Source organism: Lolium rigidum, chromosome 4 (assembly GCF_022539505.1).
Source record: "Lolium rigidum isolate FL_2022 chromosome 4, APGP_CSIRO_Lrig_0.1, whole genome shotgun sequence".
Classification (NCBI taxonomy): Eukaryota; Viridiplantae; Streptophyta; class Magnoliopsida; order Poales; family Poaceae; genus Lolium; species Lolium rigidum.
Window position 1 is genome coordinate 218,145,772 of NC_061511.1, and position 9,992 is coordinate 218,155,763.

At 49.1% G+C, this 9,992-nt stretch overlaps 1 pseudogene; it reads right to left on the reverse strand.

The window, feature by feature from the left end:
* Positions 1–4,307: 4,307 nt before the first annotated feature.
* On the reverse strand, positions 4,308–6,713 carry LOC124649775 (annotated as a pseudogene).
* Positions 6,714–9,992: the final 3,279 nt, after the last annotated feature.

The window sequence follows — 9,992 nt, forward strand, 5'->3', positions numbered from 1 at the left end:
CGTGCGAAAGAACTGGCGCAAGCTGAACTGGCCCTTGCTAGGGCCAGAATTGAGGCACAACAGGCTAAAGAGAAAGAGAGGGCAAACACGCGCACCCTGGACGTGCTCGCCGATGACAGCACAGAGGTGGACGCCGCTCCGACGGCGCCCCCGAAGGGTCCAGGGCTGCCAAGACATCTCCACAGCCGTCGATCAAACCCAAGAAGAAGACGCAGAAGAAACAAATCCCGGTGGGGCACCGACCCGTAACCCGCCAAGCACGGGCTAAGGGAGCCGTGTCTTAATGCGGTGCCTCTTTTGGAACATTCGAGGGTTCGGTCGCCGGGGACGCCGAACCCTTCTAAAAGAATTCCTCCGGAAGCATAGGATTGACGTCGTTTGCCTCCAAGAGACGATCAAACAAGATTTCACGAGACACGAGTTGCGCAGCTTGGAGGTGGGAGAAAAGTTCGTTTGGGCATGGCTCCCCGCTAATGGGCACTCGTGGGGCATGCTTATGGGGTTCAAAGATAGCTTTTGTGAAGTGGGAGTTATTGCTAGGGGGCGTTTCTTCATTAGTGCTGCGGTCCTATGTAGGGCGCTAAACCTCCGGCTCGAGATCATGGGGATCTATGGGCCGGCTGACCACGCACATTCACAGACTTTCCCGGCAGAAATCTCCAACAAGATCGCCAATACGGAATCGCCTCTCCTAGTGGGCGGCGATTTTAACCTCATTCGGGGAGGTGCAGACAAGAATAATGACAATATTAACTGGGCGCGGGTCGATATGTTCAACGAGGCCATTGGGGATTGGGCCCTGAGAGAAATACCTCGAACCGGGGCGAGGTATACCTGGTCCAACAGACAGCTGAACCCGGTGCGGTCCGTGCTTGACAGGATTTTCATCTCGCCGGACCTCGAGCCCATCTTCCCCCTGAGTACGGTGACGGCCGAAACGAGCTTGGGCTCGGACCATACTCCCCTAATCTTTGATTCTGGGGAGGAGCTACCGATAAGAAGTAACCGTTTCTTCTTCGAAACGGGCTGGTTCGAGGTGGAGGGGTTTGAACAATTCCTTGGGTCTATTTGGCGGCGTCTTGCCTCCCAAGCGGGGGTCGTGACATCACCGATTGGTGGGCAGCCATGAGTAGGGGTCTGCGGCAATACCCGAGGGGGTGGAGTCGCAATATTGGGAAAATCCAAAGAGACCAGAAAAAGTCTTGTTGGACCAAATTAAGCTCCTTGACGAGCGGGCGGATGAGGAGGGCCTCCAAGAGGATGAGTGGGCATTCCGTTTTTACCTTGAGGAGCAGCTCCTTAACCTCTATCGGGTAGAGGAGGAGTACGGCGACAAAGGGGCCGGGTTCGCTGGGCCCTTCGGGGAGATGCGAATACCGCTTATTTTCATGCGGTGGCGAACGGGAGACGCCGCAAGTGCCTTATCTCCGAGGCTGGAGACGGATGGAGGCACTATTTCGAGCAAGTTGGATATCCGGGAACACATATATGCGTTCTATCGCCAGCTCCCGGGGACGGAGGCGGCCGGGTCCTGTGGGCTGGCCGCGAATGCCTGGGAGGCTCACGCCCGTGTCTCGAACGACGAAAACCTGCACCTCGCACTCACCTTCTCCGAGGAGGAGCTGGAAGGAGTGATCAAGGCCATGAAGACTGATACCGCCCCCGGGCCTGATGGCTTCCCGGTGGCCTTCTTCCAAAAGTGTTGGCCGCTAGTAAAACACGGGGTTTTGCATATTCTGAATGACTTCATCTTGGGCCGTATTGACATATCCAGACTGAATTTTGGGGTGCTCTCCCTTATTCCCAAGGAAAATAACGCGGATCGGATTACCCAATTCCGTCCCATAGCCCTCATCAATGTCATCTTCAAGATTATCTCCAAGGCCTTTGCGATGAAGCTGGACCCGATTGCTCACAGGATAATCAGCCCAAACCAAACGGCATTCATTAAAGGGAGGTTCATACTCGACGGGGTTCTCGCTCTCCAAGAAATTGTGCACGAGCTAAAATCCAAGAGGCTAGGGGGCGTCTTGCTTAAGCTTGACTTTGAAAAAGCCTATGACCGTGTCAACTGGGACTTCTTGGTGGAAGTGCTCAGGGCCAAAGGCTTTGATGCAGGGGCAGTCCACCGTATTTCGCAGCTGGTCAAGGGGGGCCAAACGGCGATCTCAATTAATGGAGAGGTGGGCCCCTTCTTCCGCAACAAGCGGGGAGTGCGTCAAGGCGACCCGCTCTCCCCTTTGCTGTTCAACTTCATGGCTGAGGCGCTTTCCCTCATCCTGTCCAAGGCAGCAGGGGCGGGACACATTCAGGGGGTGGTGCCGCACCTTATCCCTGGAGGAATCACGCATCTCCAGTACGCCGACGACACCCTTATTCTGGTCCAGTACAATGAGCAACAGATCGCAAATCTCAAGTTTTTGCTGATGTGCTTCGAGGACATGTCGGGCCTCAAAATCAACTATCACAAGAGCGAAGTGCTGGTCCTGGGACAGCCGGAGGATATCCAACTTCGGGTAGCGGATACGCTTAACTGCAAACTGGGAACTTTCCCTTTTACCTACCTTGGTCTCCCTATTGGTGACAGAAAGCTGACCATGGATCAATGGATGTTCCTGGTGAGGAAGCTGGGAGTCAAAATAGAATCGTGGCTCGGAAGATTGCTCTCCTCGGGGGGAAAGGCTAATCTTATCGAACTCGTGTCTGGCCAGCCTTCCCATGTTTGCTATGGGGATGTTTCTCCTTCGGGATGGGATTCACGCTAAGTTTGACTCCATCCGCGCCCGTTTCTTTTGGGAAGGGACGGGCCCCAAACGCAAATACCACATGATCAATTGGCCGGCAGTGTGTCTCCCACGGGAGGCGGGAGGCCTGGGGATCCTAAACACCAAGAAGATGAATATCGCCCTTATGCTGAAATGGGTTTGGAAACTCTACCGGGGTGATGACTCTATTTGGGCGCGCCTCATTCGCGCCAAGTACACGGACACGGCGGATATCTTCTCTTGTGTGGGACAAGGGGGATCACCTTTCTGGAAAAGCCTACACCAAATCAAAGATCTCTTCAAGATAGGGGCTAAACACGAGGTTAAAGACGGGCGTCGAACTCAGTTTTGGTATGACAACTGGCATGGAGAGGGAGTGCTGAGAGACCGTTTTCCTCTCATCTTCAGCATTTGTGAGAACACAAGGGTTTCGGTGGAGCAGGCTTGCTTGGGGCAAGATCCTTTTCGCCTTAGGCGAACCCTTGACGCTAACGGTCGTGCGGAATGGGACCAGCTTATGGACCTAATTGAGGTCACCCAGATTTCGACTGGAGCCGATAAGATCTCCTGGTCCCTCGAGCCCTCGGGGGAGTACTCGGTCAGCTCCATGTATCTTGCGCTATCTAGGGGGGCGTCGGTGGTCCACTTTAGGGATATGTGGGCGGCCAAGCTCCCTTTAAAGATCCGCATTTTTACTTGGCAGTTGGCGCTCAACCGGCTCCCTACACGCGAGGCGCTTGCCCATCGTCGGGGGCCGTCGGATGGGCGATGTGCGTTGTGTGGCGACACTGAATCTGCCAGCCATCTTTTCTTCACTTGCTCTTTGGCTAAGTTCGGATGGAGTGTGGTTCGCCGGATGCTCGGGGTGCAGATGGAGCCCCTCCTCCTTTCCACAGTTTTTTCACATCCTCTCAACTTTTGCTGGCAGGCCTCGTCGTTTTATTTGGGTTTTGTTTGCCGCCCTTTGTTGGTCTCTTTGGAATGTGCGCAATAGACACATCTTTCAGGCGAAGGTGATTCGACAACCCACTGACATCATATATCCGTGGATCATTCTCGTGCAGCAATGGATGCCGGCGGCTCGGCCACAGGACAAAGCAGGATTGGCGCTTCTGGTGGAAAGGCTTCGGCTCGTGCACGCGGAGCTTACCGCAAGTGATGCTGCAAGGACGCAGGGGGTGGGCTGATGAGGGGTCGGCCTCCATCTCCATGTTTTACCGATGCTAGTAGTTTGGTTTTACCATTTGGCTAAGCTGTCAGGCCTCAGCATGTAATGAATCTCTGAATTATGTAAGGGCTTTATTAATTTAAAGTCGGGCAAGTCTTTGCCTTTTATCTAAAAAAAATGTAGACATTTGGTAGATCGGAGAATGTAGAGGAGATCGTTTGTATGTATCAATTATTCTTGTGGCATATTCGAATGTATCTAACCTGATCGTCTTGTTGCTGCAGAGATATTCTTTTTATCCGATGGTACTATTTTCACTATTTTCTTTTTGTTGCCAGTTATACACAACTTCTAGAACAACATTTCTACTCGACATGCTGATGGTTAGTCACTAGAATCGATCAGCTCCAGTCCATAATTTTGTACACATAATTACAGCTTTTTCTTAGAAATTCGGCACGGAACTGGAAGCAACAGACCTCCAAAAACTAGCCAGTGAATCCCTATTTCATCCGCAGCAGAATCTACAGCAAACTACGGATTCTACTTTGCAGTCACCAAACATTTCTCCAGCCTGCCTAGCCTGCCTGATAAGTTCTTTTTACAGCGGGGAAATCGAGAGAGCCAAGGTCTGTGGGATACGGAGTCCACAGCCCTAGTCCTCCCCTGCTCTCCTTCAACCCCTTCTTCACAATCTCATCGACCGTTTTAGCCCACTCGACCTTCGACGAGTGCTCCCTTGTGTGTCTGTGCAAGACAAACAACGAGTTGTACTCGCAGTTGGGGAACATGAAGAATTTAAGAGCGTCTCCCAGCCGATGAGCCACGTAGCCGAAGCTGAGCTGGTCACGGGGCGTGAAAAGATTGACTTCGTTGAACCAGAGGCAGCTTAATAGATCAGTTACCGTTGTGTGCTCCCTGACCAGCACCGCTCCCTCTGGCACATCTGCAGGTTCCAAATTCTTCAATCAGCACCCATAATCAAGGAAACTATGGTAGCAATATGGTTTTTTCCTAGCAGCTTCACTTAGTGGGTAATATTTAATGCACTAACCACTAGGCATCCTTTTCTTTGTGTCCCAAGGCTCCATCCCCTCGTGATAGTATATCTTCAGCTGAAGATCAACCAAAGGCCGAGCATATCGCTTCCTCCGTTTAATTGCATCACCCTCCTCATATATGCTCCTATGATGCTTATGGACAGCTGCTGCAAATGAGTATTTTCCCCTCCAGAGGTATCTGTAAAAATAATTGCCCTGTTAAATCTGTTTTCAGCCCAACAACAAACCAGAAGAATTTGTTTGAGGTTGCAGATAAAAATAGACCTTTCAAGAATAAGCAGCGGATCAACCATAATCTCCATTTTCCCATCAATCCAAATGCTATACCAAGCTCGAGGAAATAGTCTATGCGTCAATATCTTTGGCACTTTTCCGTTTCTTCTTGGTTCATCAAATGGAAGGCGGTGCAACGTTATAAGTCGCCATATACCAACCCATTTCCCCCTGCACCGTCGACTTTGACAGTGACGTTATTTTCAATAAAGTCAAGGGATACCTCGTCGACCACCATTAAGAAGCAGAACAGCTTTTGAGAGCGAAGGCTAACATTTGATGGCTGATGAGGAACGTCGTAACCATCAAAAATACCAGAGGCAACCACAAATTTGCATTTCTGTATATACTCCATGTCGACATCATCCATGTCCGCACCGCTGTTCTTCATAAATCCACAGTGCACCTGAGCATATACCACAACATCATTGTCCACTCAGAAGGAAATTCAGTGAATTACAAAATAAACCATTAACACTGGAAGATTCCGTACATAAGAAAATAAGAGGTGAGAGTAAGCTATTACTTATGAAGACCTATGATCAATTTGCTTTAGACACAAAGAATAAATTGCAATTGATATTTCATCTTGCAACTTACAAGTTACCAACTTAAGTACAGATTTTAGTAAATTTGTGTGTTCTACTCGAAGAATGAAAAGAAACACACAAATGAGTACATAATTGCAGACAATAAACTCAGTCGTTTGCATACTTTTCCCAAATTAAATGTTACCATTTGTAGCAAGCAAACTCCATGGAATTGAAATAGAGTATGTTTCAGGCAAACTTTGAGCTTAAGGATGTTTCCAATCCAGATTGTACATCATGTGCGCCATGTCCGTTAAACTTGCAAAGACGCCACATGTAGAACAAGTGCATAGTGAATCATCAAGCTTGAAATACTCAGAATAATGTTTTTTTGGTTAAATTCATCAAAAATTACACTACCGAATTGGGCGATTCCTGAGTTAATCATGCAAGTGCATTCATCCCATATCCACACGTTTAGAAGTGAGGATAAATCCATACATGTTTCAGTGCAAATCTAACGAAATTTTGTTTTTCGTGAAAACGCAAAAGCATTGTGTTTCGATGCATTGATATATAAGAAGGTTATATGTACAAGTCCTCGAGAGGACTAACACCCTGCCATACAACTCGACCCAAGAAAAAGAAAGCTAATCTAGCGAAATTTAAATAATGTAGCTGTTTCCCACAGATTCATCACTACTCTCTTCGGTATGTAACAAACAGAAATGCTACATACTCCTTCATGGAGTATGTAGAATTTTGTAAGACAAGGAAGCAGATACACACACGATAAAGGCAACCAATTACCTTCATGGTAGCATTCAGTTTAAAGCTTTCCTCTATCTGTTTCCAGCTTTGGCGTCCTCCAAACAGCGGCGGAGAATCTTTGTCCTGTTCGTCAACTGTTATGAACGATAGTTTTTTTACAACCGCGTTGGGAGTCCTCTTTGGAATCACAACAGCGTCTGGATCATCTGCGATGGGTATCGAGCAACCTGTAGAATAAAGTAACCGGTGTTTAGAATACGAAAGAGGACTAATTAGCGTTTTAAAAAAAGGTACGGTATCAATCTTACGGTGAAGTGGTTTCGACGAGAGACCCGTCGGGTCCAAAGTGTAGAGAACTTTACTGTCGTTTTTACAGAGAGCTGCACCGACGCAAAACATCGCAGAGCATGTGAGGATGATGACACAAAATGATCATCATAGGCAGAAAGCAGTTCTACTCCTAACAGAGAGACCAACATATATTTAATCTAGAAAATGTGGTCTGGAATGAACAGAAGCAGCAGCTCTGCCGCATTGTCACACTGCAGTTTTCGGTCACAAAACTCTCTGCAGCTTTCAATCAAGAAAATCTATGTTAGCAATCCTAGAGCAAGCATCATCAATTGAGTGATTAAAATTAATTGAAAGCATAAAGCATGACGAATAGAGCGGCATTGCGACCCTCTGGAGATGTGTACGCTGATGGCAACGTTACACCAAGCAATCGTCGATAGAGTGACAGGCGGAATTAGCACAAAGCATGACGACGACTAGTGAATGGGCAGCAGGAGAGACTGACCGAGTGAGGGAGGAGAGGGTGGGGTGTGCGTTACCAGAGAGGAAGGAGACGGAGGAGGTGCAGGACCAGATGTGGAAGGCGAGGGCGAGGAGGACGAGCAGCGCCCAGGCGATGGCGGAGACGAGCACGAGCCGCACCGCCCCCCTGCGCCACACCGCCCGCATCGCGTCCCCCCTCGCCTCCGCGCCACCGCCTGCGTCCAGAGCGACCAGTCGGATCCAATCCAATCAGGGGAAAGTACCAAAGTGGGCAGTGTAGTGCGGGAAACTTGGAATACCTTTGCTTCGCCTCGCCATTGCTACCCGTGGGTTTGGAGCGGGGGTCGGGGTGGGGGACTAGGGTTTTGGCGGCGCAAGATCCTCGGAAGGGATGGGGATGCACCATACTTTTTTTTTTTTTTCTTTGAACAGGGACAGGGGTCAAAAAGACCCCTACGAAGCTGCATTGATAACACGTGGTGGGTACAAATTTGCATAGAGGCCCTTTACAACACTTTCCCTAAGAAACCGAGATTTTGAAGATAAAGCCTCTAACATTACAAAAAACACCCTGGCACTAAAAAAGGAAAAGCAATCAGGTGCTTCAGAGTCTCCACCACCAAGCTCGCCGGCAACCTCAAGGCGATGAACGCCGAAGTAGAAGAGGGGATCTGAGCTCGCTACGGCCTCTACACCAGCGAGGAACCAACAACGTCGGCCACCACGACGCCTTCGGGGACGAACCACTTGAAGACTCGAGGTAGTCGAGCTCCGACGCAGGGCTCCGACAAAGGCCTCCAAATCGGAGGTTGAAGATGAACCGCGGTGCAGGATGCACCAAACGGCGCGGAGTGGCCTCCAATGGCCCTGAATCACTTCGGCAAACACGTCCTCCGTGTATGAACTCCGCAGAGAAGCAGCTTCCGACCTGCAGGAAAGCTTGAGCAGGTCGCAATTTTCCCTTCTTGCAGCATGGAAGAACTCGAGATAGAGCTGCTCCACTTCCTCACCACCACGGCCGGCCAAGGGGAGGGGCCAAGTCTCGAGCTCAGCATGCTGAAGAAAAACGCACTTATACCTGGGGCTCGCCTCAGCCTCCTCTGCCACCTTCCTTCATGGAAGAGCAACAAAGAAGAAGCGCGACGGCTGCTCGCCGGCGTGCGCTGCCGAACGAGAAGCAGAGCTCCAACTCCCGACCTTATTGGCGGAGATCCCCAAGCCCAGCACGCCCGCCTGCGAGAGCTCTTGCCACCAGAGCACTGCAGCGAGAGTCACCAAGCCTAGGCCGCGCCGGAGCCGGTCGAGACGCTCCGACGACCTACTCCCACACGGCACAAAGGCACAGCACAAAAGCAAAAGAACTACCACTACATCTACTCTGTACAGGAGGAGGAGCCAACCACCTAGTCCATCCCCTCGCCGGCCAGCCAGGCCGCCGGAGAGAAGGAAGGAAAGGGGCGGCGGAGAAGAGCTGGAAACGACTCTCAACGGGAGAGGATAAGGTTGGACCCCTGTTTCCAAACGAGATCGGGATGCACCATACTGGAGTGTCAGGAGCAAAGCAACAACAGGTTGTTTTTTTCTCCTGGTTTGATCCATTGGATTCGAGAGTAAATTTTGGTTAGGTTCATATACTCCTTCCGATTCATATTAATTAGATTATCCCGTGCACGCTTTCTAGCGCGTTCTCACCCTAATTGTACTTCTTATAACGGTAAACTTAAATCCTAGAAATGTATGTCAAAAAAATAGATGTAGATGTAGCTAGTCCGCAAGAATTAAACCACAATCTAGTTAGGGTGGGATTTAGTTTGCAGTCCTGATCGACGCTATCCATTTCGACCAACATGCCAACAACCTGCGCTATGACATTTTTCCATGTGGTCACTTCCTACTTGCTGGTCTTTATTACCACCATATCAGTGGCGTTGGTTCCAACACTATGCGATCGTTTTATTCAAAAACTTTTACAAGAAAATCATGAAAATGTTCCATGTGTGCAGGCACGATCTAGGTTATGGATATGAATTACCGCCTTAGAAAAGCTGAAATTTTCAAAAAGTTTTGAAGGAATCAAAGAGTATGTTTCTTCTAATAATACCTCTCCCTAAATGAAGCCATTTTATCCACTACATTTGAAAAGGCCACAGAAGACTTTGTCATCAGCTCACAGGTCAGCATCATATTTATTTTTCATCCCATTTCTCAGCCTGGCGTACAAATCGCTAGTTTTTCACTGAAGCATGGGACCAAAATGTTTGCTATCCACAATCAAGAAAGTGCAATATTAGTACCTTAAGATGTTTCAGAAAAGTATAGCACTGTCATTTGGGAGTTACAGATCCTAACCGTCATGTTTCGCAAAAATAAGGATACTATAACTTGAACCGAACATCACTATTTTAATAACAATGTGTTGATAACAGAACATATCCAAGAAAAATAGATTAATAGACGGGCCACTTGAGGTTAAGGATCAGGGTGGCAGTCTCAGTTAAGATTAGCGTGACAGTAGTTGAGAACTTGGGGCGGCCCTTGTCTGCAAGAACTGAGGAGCCAGCTTCTCCACAGGCTCCACAACAAGAAACTCCTCTAGGTCTGATACTCTGATTCATCAAGATATAAGCCTCTCGTATGACCCGACCAT